This window comes from Tursiops truncatus, chromosome 17, assembly GCF_011762595.2.
Source record: "Tursiops truncatus isolate mTurTru1 chromosome 17, mTurTru1.mat.Y, whole genome shotgun sequence".
Lineage (NCBI taxonomy): Eukaryota > Metazoa > Chordata > Mammalia > Artiodactyla > Delphinidae > Tursiops > Tursiops truncatus.
Genome location: NC_047050.1, coordinates 23,880,845 through 23,889,398, shown reverse-complemented (window position 1 = coordinate 23,889,398; position 8,554 = coordinate 23,880,845). Strand labels below are relative to the sequence as shown.

General features: G+C 43.4%; 1 long non-coding RNA gene across 1 annotated transcript; it reads right to left on the bottom strand.

The window, feature by feature from the left end:
- Positions 1-787: 787 nt before the first annotated feature.
- On the bottom strand, positions 788-6,440 carry LOC141276901 (uncharacterized). The gene is made up of 3 exons (XR_012327229.1): positions 5,866-6,440; positions 3,967-4,202; positions 788-1,960 (listed from the first exon to the last, which is right to left on the bottom strand). It is a non-coding gene; the product is annotated as an uncharacterized lncRNA (long non-coding RNA).
- Between the last annotated feature and the right edge of the window lie 2,114 nt (positions 6,441-8,554).

The window sequence follows — 8,554 nt, the reverse complement described above, 5'->3', positions numbered from 1 at the left end:
TGCAGCTCAAGAACTGAATCTCTTTCCTGTTCCCTCTGAATAGCACGGGTCAGAAGTTAAACAACCAGTCAATGCCTAGACTTGCAATCTCCACCGCAGAGCCCTGTTTGATTGCCTATGGCCAACCACAGCCTTTAAGTGCTGGTGACCCTGACATATTCTACAAGGCACAGAAAGCACTGGCTTAAAGCCTGACAGAGTGTGAGGGTGAAAAGCATTCCCTTTACAAATTTTGACATAATTAGAATGCATAATTTTCTACAAGTATTTTTTTTTGTCCCACAGACTTCTTTCAGAATCTGACTACAGCGCAAAACCCGGAGAGTGAGAAGTGGAGGCCTTGGGCTTCGTATCACAAAGATGCCCTTCTATCGAGGAGCAGAGCCCAGGTACAAATCCTCCTGGCTTTCTGTGATGCTACTGGCAATTGCAGAAAGGGTAGTGGGGTTGGGAGAGACAGGTGAGAAGGAGGGACACCGCTGGAGGGGATGTTTGGCGCAGATGTCTCTTATGTTCTGAAACTGTGGTACCTGTATCAGCACCACCCCCATCTGCGGAATCAGAGACTTTGAGGCTGTGTGCCATTAACCTGTGGGGTTTTTTTTTCATTTCCTTCCCTGGTGGCGCAGTGGTTGAGAGTCCGCCTGCCAATGCGGGGGACATGGGTTCGTGCCCCGGTCCGGGCAGATCCCACATGCCGCAGAGCGGCTGGGCCCGTGAGCCATGGCCACTGAGCCTGCGCGTCCGGAGCCTGTGCTCTGCAACGGGAGAGGCCACAGCAGTGAGAGGCCCGCGTACCGCAAAAAAAAATAAATAAAATAAAATAAATTAAAAAAAATAAATAAATAAAATTTTATTTTAAAGAAAACTCAAGCATTAAATCACAGTTCATACTTTATATGGAGATTCAAAGATATACAAAATTCCAAGTATAATTAAGTACTGGTTTTACTAATCTCAACTCCTACGTATTACTAACCCATTATGTTTGTTTGAACCTGTGTTTTAATAAACGCTCCGGGTGCTTCTGAGGCACGGCTGAAGTTTGAGAACCACTGAAGCTTACCACAAAAAGATGCAAAAATCAGTTTGTCAGCTCACTAGATTGGATAATCGTTCTTCTAGGGATGGAGATGGAAGAGTCGAGTATGACTTTAAATTCAGGAAAGAAATGTTTGAGCATCTACAAATGCTAGGTGCTATTCTAGCAAGATTGATGATGTCTTAACCTCACGGAGCTTGTCTTCTAGCTGCTGGTAATAAGTGCTCTAAAGAAAAAAAAAAGCATCAGATTTGGAGGGCGGTTTTAGCAGGGGGGTGAGGAAAGGCCTCTTTAAGGACATGACATTTGAGCAGACGCCTGAGTGGAGTGCAGGAGCCAGTAGCCAAGCTAAGATCTGAAGGAAGGGCACTCTGGCAGAAGGGACTAGAAGAGTGGACAGCCTGACATGAACATGAGTCTGGTGTGATCAAGAAAGACTGAGAAGGCTCTGTGGACAGAAGGGAAGGAGAGGAGAGCAGGTGAGTGAGAGGTGGGATTCTACAGGGTGTTCTAGGCCTTTCAAGGATGTTTCTATTTCTTCTGAGTCTGATGGGAAATTATCGGAGGTTCTTGGATAGGAGAGAAGCGTACTTTGTTTTCTGTACTTAAGACCATTTGGCTGCTATGTGAAACCCTTTCCCTCACCTGGGTACACATTAGGGTGCCCTTAGCCACACTGAGTGGAGAAAAGAGATTGTCAAATGTTTCCAAATATGAGTATTCACATTTCTCTGTGGCACTGAAATCATGGTTCCCGGATTGAGAAGAGGAGAGGATGTGGCAATGGAGGGGTTCCTCCGCAGACCATCTAACACGTCTTGATTTCCCCGCTCTGGACCGTTGGTCCTTGTGTGAAGTGAATGATGGCAGTGCCGCTGCCACTGCTGAAGGCTTCCATCGGGCAGCTGAGCCACAAACCTGCACGGAAAGAGTTGTGCTCAAAAGTAAGACGACATAGACTTTGGAGGGGAAACATCAAAAAGAACTGTTATTTTAATGAGATGTGTCCTGGCATTGCCAAACATGTATTCCCATCCCCTGGGTGGAGTTCCTGAATTTTCTGTGCTGCCCCTGTGCCTCTGCCTCCATGCTGCCTCTCCCTGGAATGTCCTTCCTGCCACTTCATCATCTGGTGGATCCCCACTCACCTTGTAACACTTGGCTTCAGCAGGACCTCATTCCACAAGCCTTCTCTGACCTACCCTGCCCAGACTGGCTTCCTCCTTCTCCATCATCCCCAAATACCCTTGTAGACCATGCTTATGTCTTTACCAGAGGCACTGTACTAATGTGATCCCGTGGCTGTGTCCTCCGTTAGACCAGGAGCTCCTGAGTGCAGTAACTGGGTAATGGTCTGGGCATCTCAGAGTCCAGCAAAGACCTTGGCACACACAGGAGACACTCAATAGCCTTTTTTAAAGGATTGGCCTTCATGGCTGCATTTGGTTCGATTTGGTTTCATATTTTCAAATCTTGGTCTCGTGTAATCCATGGAAGGAGACAGAATGTGTACTATGTGGTGTCATTTGAAATGTGTGGGTATATGGTGTCAGGCAGGGTTCTTAGCCTCCCAATGTGACATGTCCCCTGCCATCTAAACTGAACCTGAAATTACTCCATTAAAAGTCACCCCTTAATTTAAACTCCACTGGCTAATCTATAAATACCCCTCGAGAGCATAAACTTCCAAGTTCAGTGCTTCTTAACGAAACGTGCTTACAAACTACCTGGGGATCTTGTTAAAACCCAGATTCTGATTCTGGGGGCAGGAAGGTTAAGATTCTGCATTTCAAATTAGTTGCTTGTCTGCAGATCACACCGTGGTGGCCATGGTCTAGGCAGTGGTTCTCAAACCTTAGAGTGTATCAGAATCACCTGGGGGGCTTCTTAAACCCTGCCCCCAGATTTTCTGATTCATTAGGTCTAGGGCATAGCTTAAGATTTTGCGTCTAAGAGGTTTCCGGGTAATGCTGCTGGTCAATGGAGAACCACAGCACATGTCAAATGTGTTTGCCTTCTTCACTCTTACACCAGCTCTGAGAGAAACTGGAGAACTTCCCACAGTTCAACAGTGGAAACACCATTTGTGGGAGCCAATTTCAGCTGCTGCTTCCTCATGCCATGATTTGACCCTGACCTGTATCTGCTATTTCTCCCATTCTCCTGAGGGACCAGTGCTGATTTCCACCACTCTTTGGAAACCCACCAGCACAGAGAAAATAGAAGCCCTTGGGTTTGAACTAAATCAAATTCTTATCTGGCCTCCTACTTACAAAAATATCTGCAATCTATATCATTCTTGAGGTTCTTTCTCTCGTATGAGACAAATAAGTAACCCTCTACTAATGCAGTCAGTTTATCCACTGGGCTCTTAGGGTCTTTTGTCTTCAGTTACTCCTCTTAATTCCTATTTCTTTTCTATTTTATTCTAATCATATCCAAGTCTTTCTCATCTTCAAAAAATCCTCTTTATCCTATCTCCTTCCCTCCTTCCTTTAAGAGTTAAATTTCTAGAAAACAATAAAAACCTGAAATGTACACTAATTACTTCCTTAATTCTCAGCCATTTTTTAAATCCACTGCAATCTGACTTTCATTTTTAGGAGTCCCCTGAAAAATGCTCTTGTTAATATCACCAACTTGTTACCAAACTCAATTGGCAATTTTCAGTCCTCATCTGCCATCACAAAACATGTTCAATTACATTAGCAAACATCTACATATGCTAATGAGTCCTGTACCAGGCAGGATGCAAGCAGGGAAAGAGAAAACACTCTAAATTTTAATATAGAAGGAATTTCATCCCCCCTGGTGATGGAAGAGCTGAGCAAACAAACAAGAGTTGTTGAGACAACCCAGAAAGTAGTGACTGGAAGCTGCTATCCCCTAGGCTTGAGGGATGACAGGAAGAGGTGGGGCCATACCGTGGTCAATGGTTCTAGTGATCTGGTGAAAACTGGAGCCGCTGGTCTATGTGGGGCAACTGGAGCCTTGGAGGAGACGAGCCCAGCGGGAGGACACCTCTAGAGCAGAGACGGGGGAGGCATTTCCTGGCTTCTGCCTTCTCTCTAATCTCCCATCAATGCCTCTCTTTGGCTAAACCCAGTTAGCAGCCCCTGCAAAGAGTGTCTGAGAGAAACAGCTTGCAGAGATTGACAACCTACAATAAAGAGCAAATTGGGGGAAGAGTGAGGAATGGATCCAATGGCAAATTGGCCAAGGATCAGCAAAGCTCCTAAGTCAATATACCCAAAACATGATCACACAACTTGCCCTGGATGCCCATGAGCACCTCAAACTCAACATTTCCCCAAATGGTACTATCTTCCCCACTAAGCCTGCTTCCCTCTGCTCCCCTACCCACTGTGACTCTCACTAGGCTCAACCTAGTCCCATGCGTTGGAAACAAACAATTTTTCTTTGTTCCTTCTTCTCCCGTGTTGACCAATCCTATTGGTCAAGAGGTTTTGTTGATTTCTGTTTTGCATATTTCTTAAAGCTACCCTCTCCTCGCTTTACCCTGTGGTGCAGCTTTAGTTCCAACTGTCTTTGTTTCTCACTGGACTAAGGAAGAACTCCCTGCCTCTACGACCATTCCCTTCCAGTTTATGTTCTGGGCTGCTGCCGGAATAACCTTCCTAACATGCACATTGAACTGCATTCCTCCTCTGCTCAAAAATTCTTCAGTGTCCCCAACAAGCTCCCAAGTCCTCCTAGAACAGGTAGGTTCTGAATCTCCCACAGGCCCAAGCACAAGATAGCTCTCAGTTCCTAACGCAGAATTCTCCTTCGCCAAGGAAAGAGAAGAAACTGGAGAACAGGAAGTGGAAGAAACCATAAGTGTATTGTACCCACCCCTCCCAGTGTCACAGGACTAACCTGGAAATGGGGCTCACTTCATGCACTTGCCGACTGTCACCCAGGGCCCCATGCTTAGAAGATGCCACGTTTGGTTTAGTGCTCTGCTGTCTGTCTTGAAATTTATGGTCATTTTGAGCAAGGAGCCCTGCATATGTATCTTTCATTAGGCTCCGCAAATTATGTAGCTAATCCCGGCCAGGAATATCTACAGTCCTAAGTAACACAAGCTAAATGCTCTTCTAAAAGGTGACAGCTCATATACCCAGGGTGATATCTGATTTTAGATTCTAGAAGATAGGGAATGAGTGATAATTTTCAAGGTATTAAAAGGAATACAGAGGTCATTGAGAACAAGAAATTGAACATGAAGTGAGAATGGGAGAGAGGTATTTAAAGCTAACAAGAAAACAGTATCACTAACAGAATAATACAGAAGTAGTGAAAAAAAAAAACCTCATGAAACAACTTGGGTGAAATGACTATGGCATCATGACTGAAACTCTGTATTGAAAACCCATAGGGAAAGATTTTAAAACTAGTAAAGATCATTATTTTTATTTTTATTTTTTTTGCGGTACACGGGCCTCTCACTGTTGTGGCCTCTCCCGTTGCAGAGCACAGGTTCCGGACGCGCAGGCTCAGCGGCCATGGCTCACGGGTCCAGCCGCTCCGTGGCACGTGGGATCCTCCCAGACCGGGACACGAACCCGCGTCCCCTGCATCGGCAGGCGGACTCTCAACCACTGCGCCACCAGGGAAGCCCATGATCATTATTTTTATATCCAAGGTCCCAACTAGCAGTTTTTTCTTTTCAGTGAGAATTGAATAAGGGAAATTAGCCCTAATTTTCTGAAGGACACACTTAGGCTAAATAGAAGAAAAACTTTTATGTGTGGATTTTTATATATAACATAGTAAATTACCAAAGATCCAAGACTATTCTCATAGTTTTTGCTGCTCACCCTTCTTGTCCCTGCCTCTTTTTTCTCCTTCCTTTTCTGTTTCTCTTCATTTTTCTTCTCTTCCCTTCCCTTAACTTCTGGAAAGGAGCAAGAAACAACAGTATTTATACCAGGTTTTGTTTGAAATTTCAGTTTAGGCCAAAGGTCTTGGAATCAGCTTTGTCGTGTGGAAGTAACATATCAAGTGGCAGTTACTGGCTGTGACTAGGTAAGGATGAAGTTACTGGGGGCATGCGGATAGCGGGGTTTATATATAGAAGGTGGTGGGACAAGAAGTTTTGCCATCGCTTTTAAAGAAATGACAGAAAAAACTTGCAAGTAATCTCTGCATCCCTAATGAAAGAAATTGAAGACGATAAAGGCTGATACTCCCCACCCCCTGCCCTCCTTCACTCCAGGCATGTGGGCCAGATGGACAGTCTCTATATCTACACTGGTTTAGGGAAAATTCTAGACCTAGTATTGAGGGTATAGAGCACCTAGGAATTTTTAGACAGTTTGCAAAATTCTGTCTTTTATTTTTCATATTAACAGGCATGATATTACCAACAACAAAAAGAAATTTACAACTAGCTTTTAAGAAATCCCAGGGGCATTTATATCAACACGTGTTAATGTCTCATTATATTTTATGGCTTTCAAGACTCTTATAATAGGTTACTGGGGTTAATTCAGGTACTTCTTTCCTTGGAATAGCTTGAGAATAAAATAACAAACATAGGAACTAAAATGGTGTAGATAAAAATAATTCTGGAAGCAGTGGGGATACATTAGGTGCTTTTGATAGCTCACCACCCTTCAACCTGAAAATAGCCTAATTGGAAGCCTGATGAAGGTAATAAATGAGAATTGTTAAATATAAGCTAACAGTTCAAAAACATTAGGTTTTTTTTCCCTTCTCTTTTCTTGCGGTACGCGGGCCTCTCACTGTTGTGGCCTCTCCCGCTGCAGAGCACAGGCTCCGGACAGGCAGGCTCAGCAGCCATGGCTCACGGGCCCAGCCGCTCCGTGGCATGTGGGATCCTCCCGGACCGGGGCACGAACCCGTGTCCCCTGCATTGGCAGGCGGACTCTCAACCACTGCGCCACCAGGGAAGCCCAAAACATTAGCTTTTTAAAATTAGGTAAGTAGATGAGAAAACACAGTTTGGATTTTAGACTTGCAGCAAAGTTTCATGAGTGTAATTTGTTTCCTTCATTAGCTCAGTCACATTCACCTAAAAATGGATCTGTAAAGTAGAAAATGACCCTTGAAAGGTCTGAGCCTGCACTATCCAACCCCATAGCCACTAGCTACATGTGGCTATTTAAACTTAATGAAAATTAAATGCAATTTAAAATTTAGTTCTTATTTGTACTAGCCACATTTCAAGTGCTCCATTGCTACATGTGGCTAGTGGCTACCATATTGGACAGTGCAGATATAAACCAATTCCATTTTTATAGAATGTGCTAGCAGATGAACCAATTGTATGCTCACATTTATATTCATGTTGAATACTTTAAAGAGGTTAAGTTTAGTATTTTAAAAAACATTACTTATTAGAGATATTATTGTTTGGATGATAATTATTTAAACTTAAAAATATTTCTGTTAAAATGAAGGATTGGGTTTCCCTGGTGGCGCAGTGGTTGAGAGTCCGCCTGCCGATGCAGGGAACACGGGTTCGTGCCCTGGCCCGGGAAGACCCCACATGCCGCGGAGCGGCTGGGTCCGTGAGCCATGGCCACTGAGCCTGCGCGTCCGGAGCCTGTGCTCCGCAATGGGAGAGGCCACAACAGTGAGAGGCCCACGTACCGCAAAAAAAAAAAAAAAAAAAGAAGGATTAAGCAAGAGTTATTAACTTAAAATACAGACAGGAAGGCATGTAATCAATACTAAGTAAATGAGAATCAAATTTGAAAACTTAATTTTAAGAATAATCAATTAGCACATTCTGTAGTATAAGGAAGTTAGTATGTTGGATAACATATAAACAAAATTGAAATGAAGACTTGCAGCAAAAATAAATAAATAAATTAAAAGAATTGAAGGAAAATGACAAAGGATGAAGTCTAGCAGAGGTTATTAGTACAAACCTCAGGGGAAAACAGTGATAGGAATTTGTAAATAAAATCAGCAAAGAAGGAAAAAGAAAGGCCCATAGATACATCTAAAGCTTTGGGGAAGAAAACATGAAGAAATTTAAAGAGAAAGAGCAAAGCTAGGGAAGTATCTGCAAAAACTATGACGAGAGGACTTTTAATGTGGAGCACTTATACCAGTGGAGCGGAAAACCCAGACTCTTATAGGAATATGGGCAAAGGATAAGAAAAGAATTTGCAGAAGAGGAAATAAAACTTGAACACATGGGGAAATACTTTGTTAATGATCAAAGGAAGAAATTAAACCAAAATGAGATTTGATGGAACATTTATCAAAGTAGCAAAGAGAGGGAAAGATGGAAAGAATGAGATATGATATGATCAAAGCAAGGGAGAGTGCAGAAAATCGGCCACTTTCCCATGGTTGTCAGAATGTCAATTGTGGTAACTCCTTTGGAAAGCCATCTAGTGAAATGTATCAAGAAAATGTGCACACCCTGGGACCACTGATTCCACTTCTGGCTCTGATCCTAAGGAAGGAATCCAGAAGATGTATAATGTTTTCTGTACAAAAGTTGGCAGTGCTCTGTTGAAAATAGCAAGA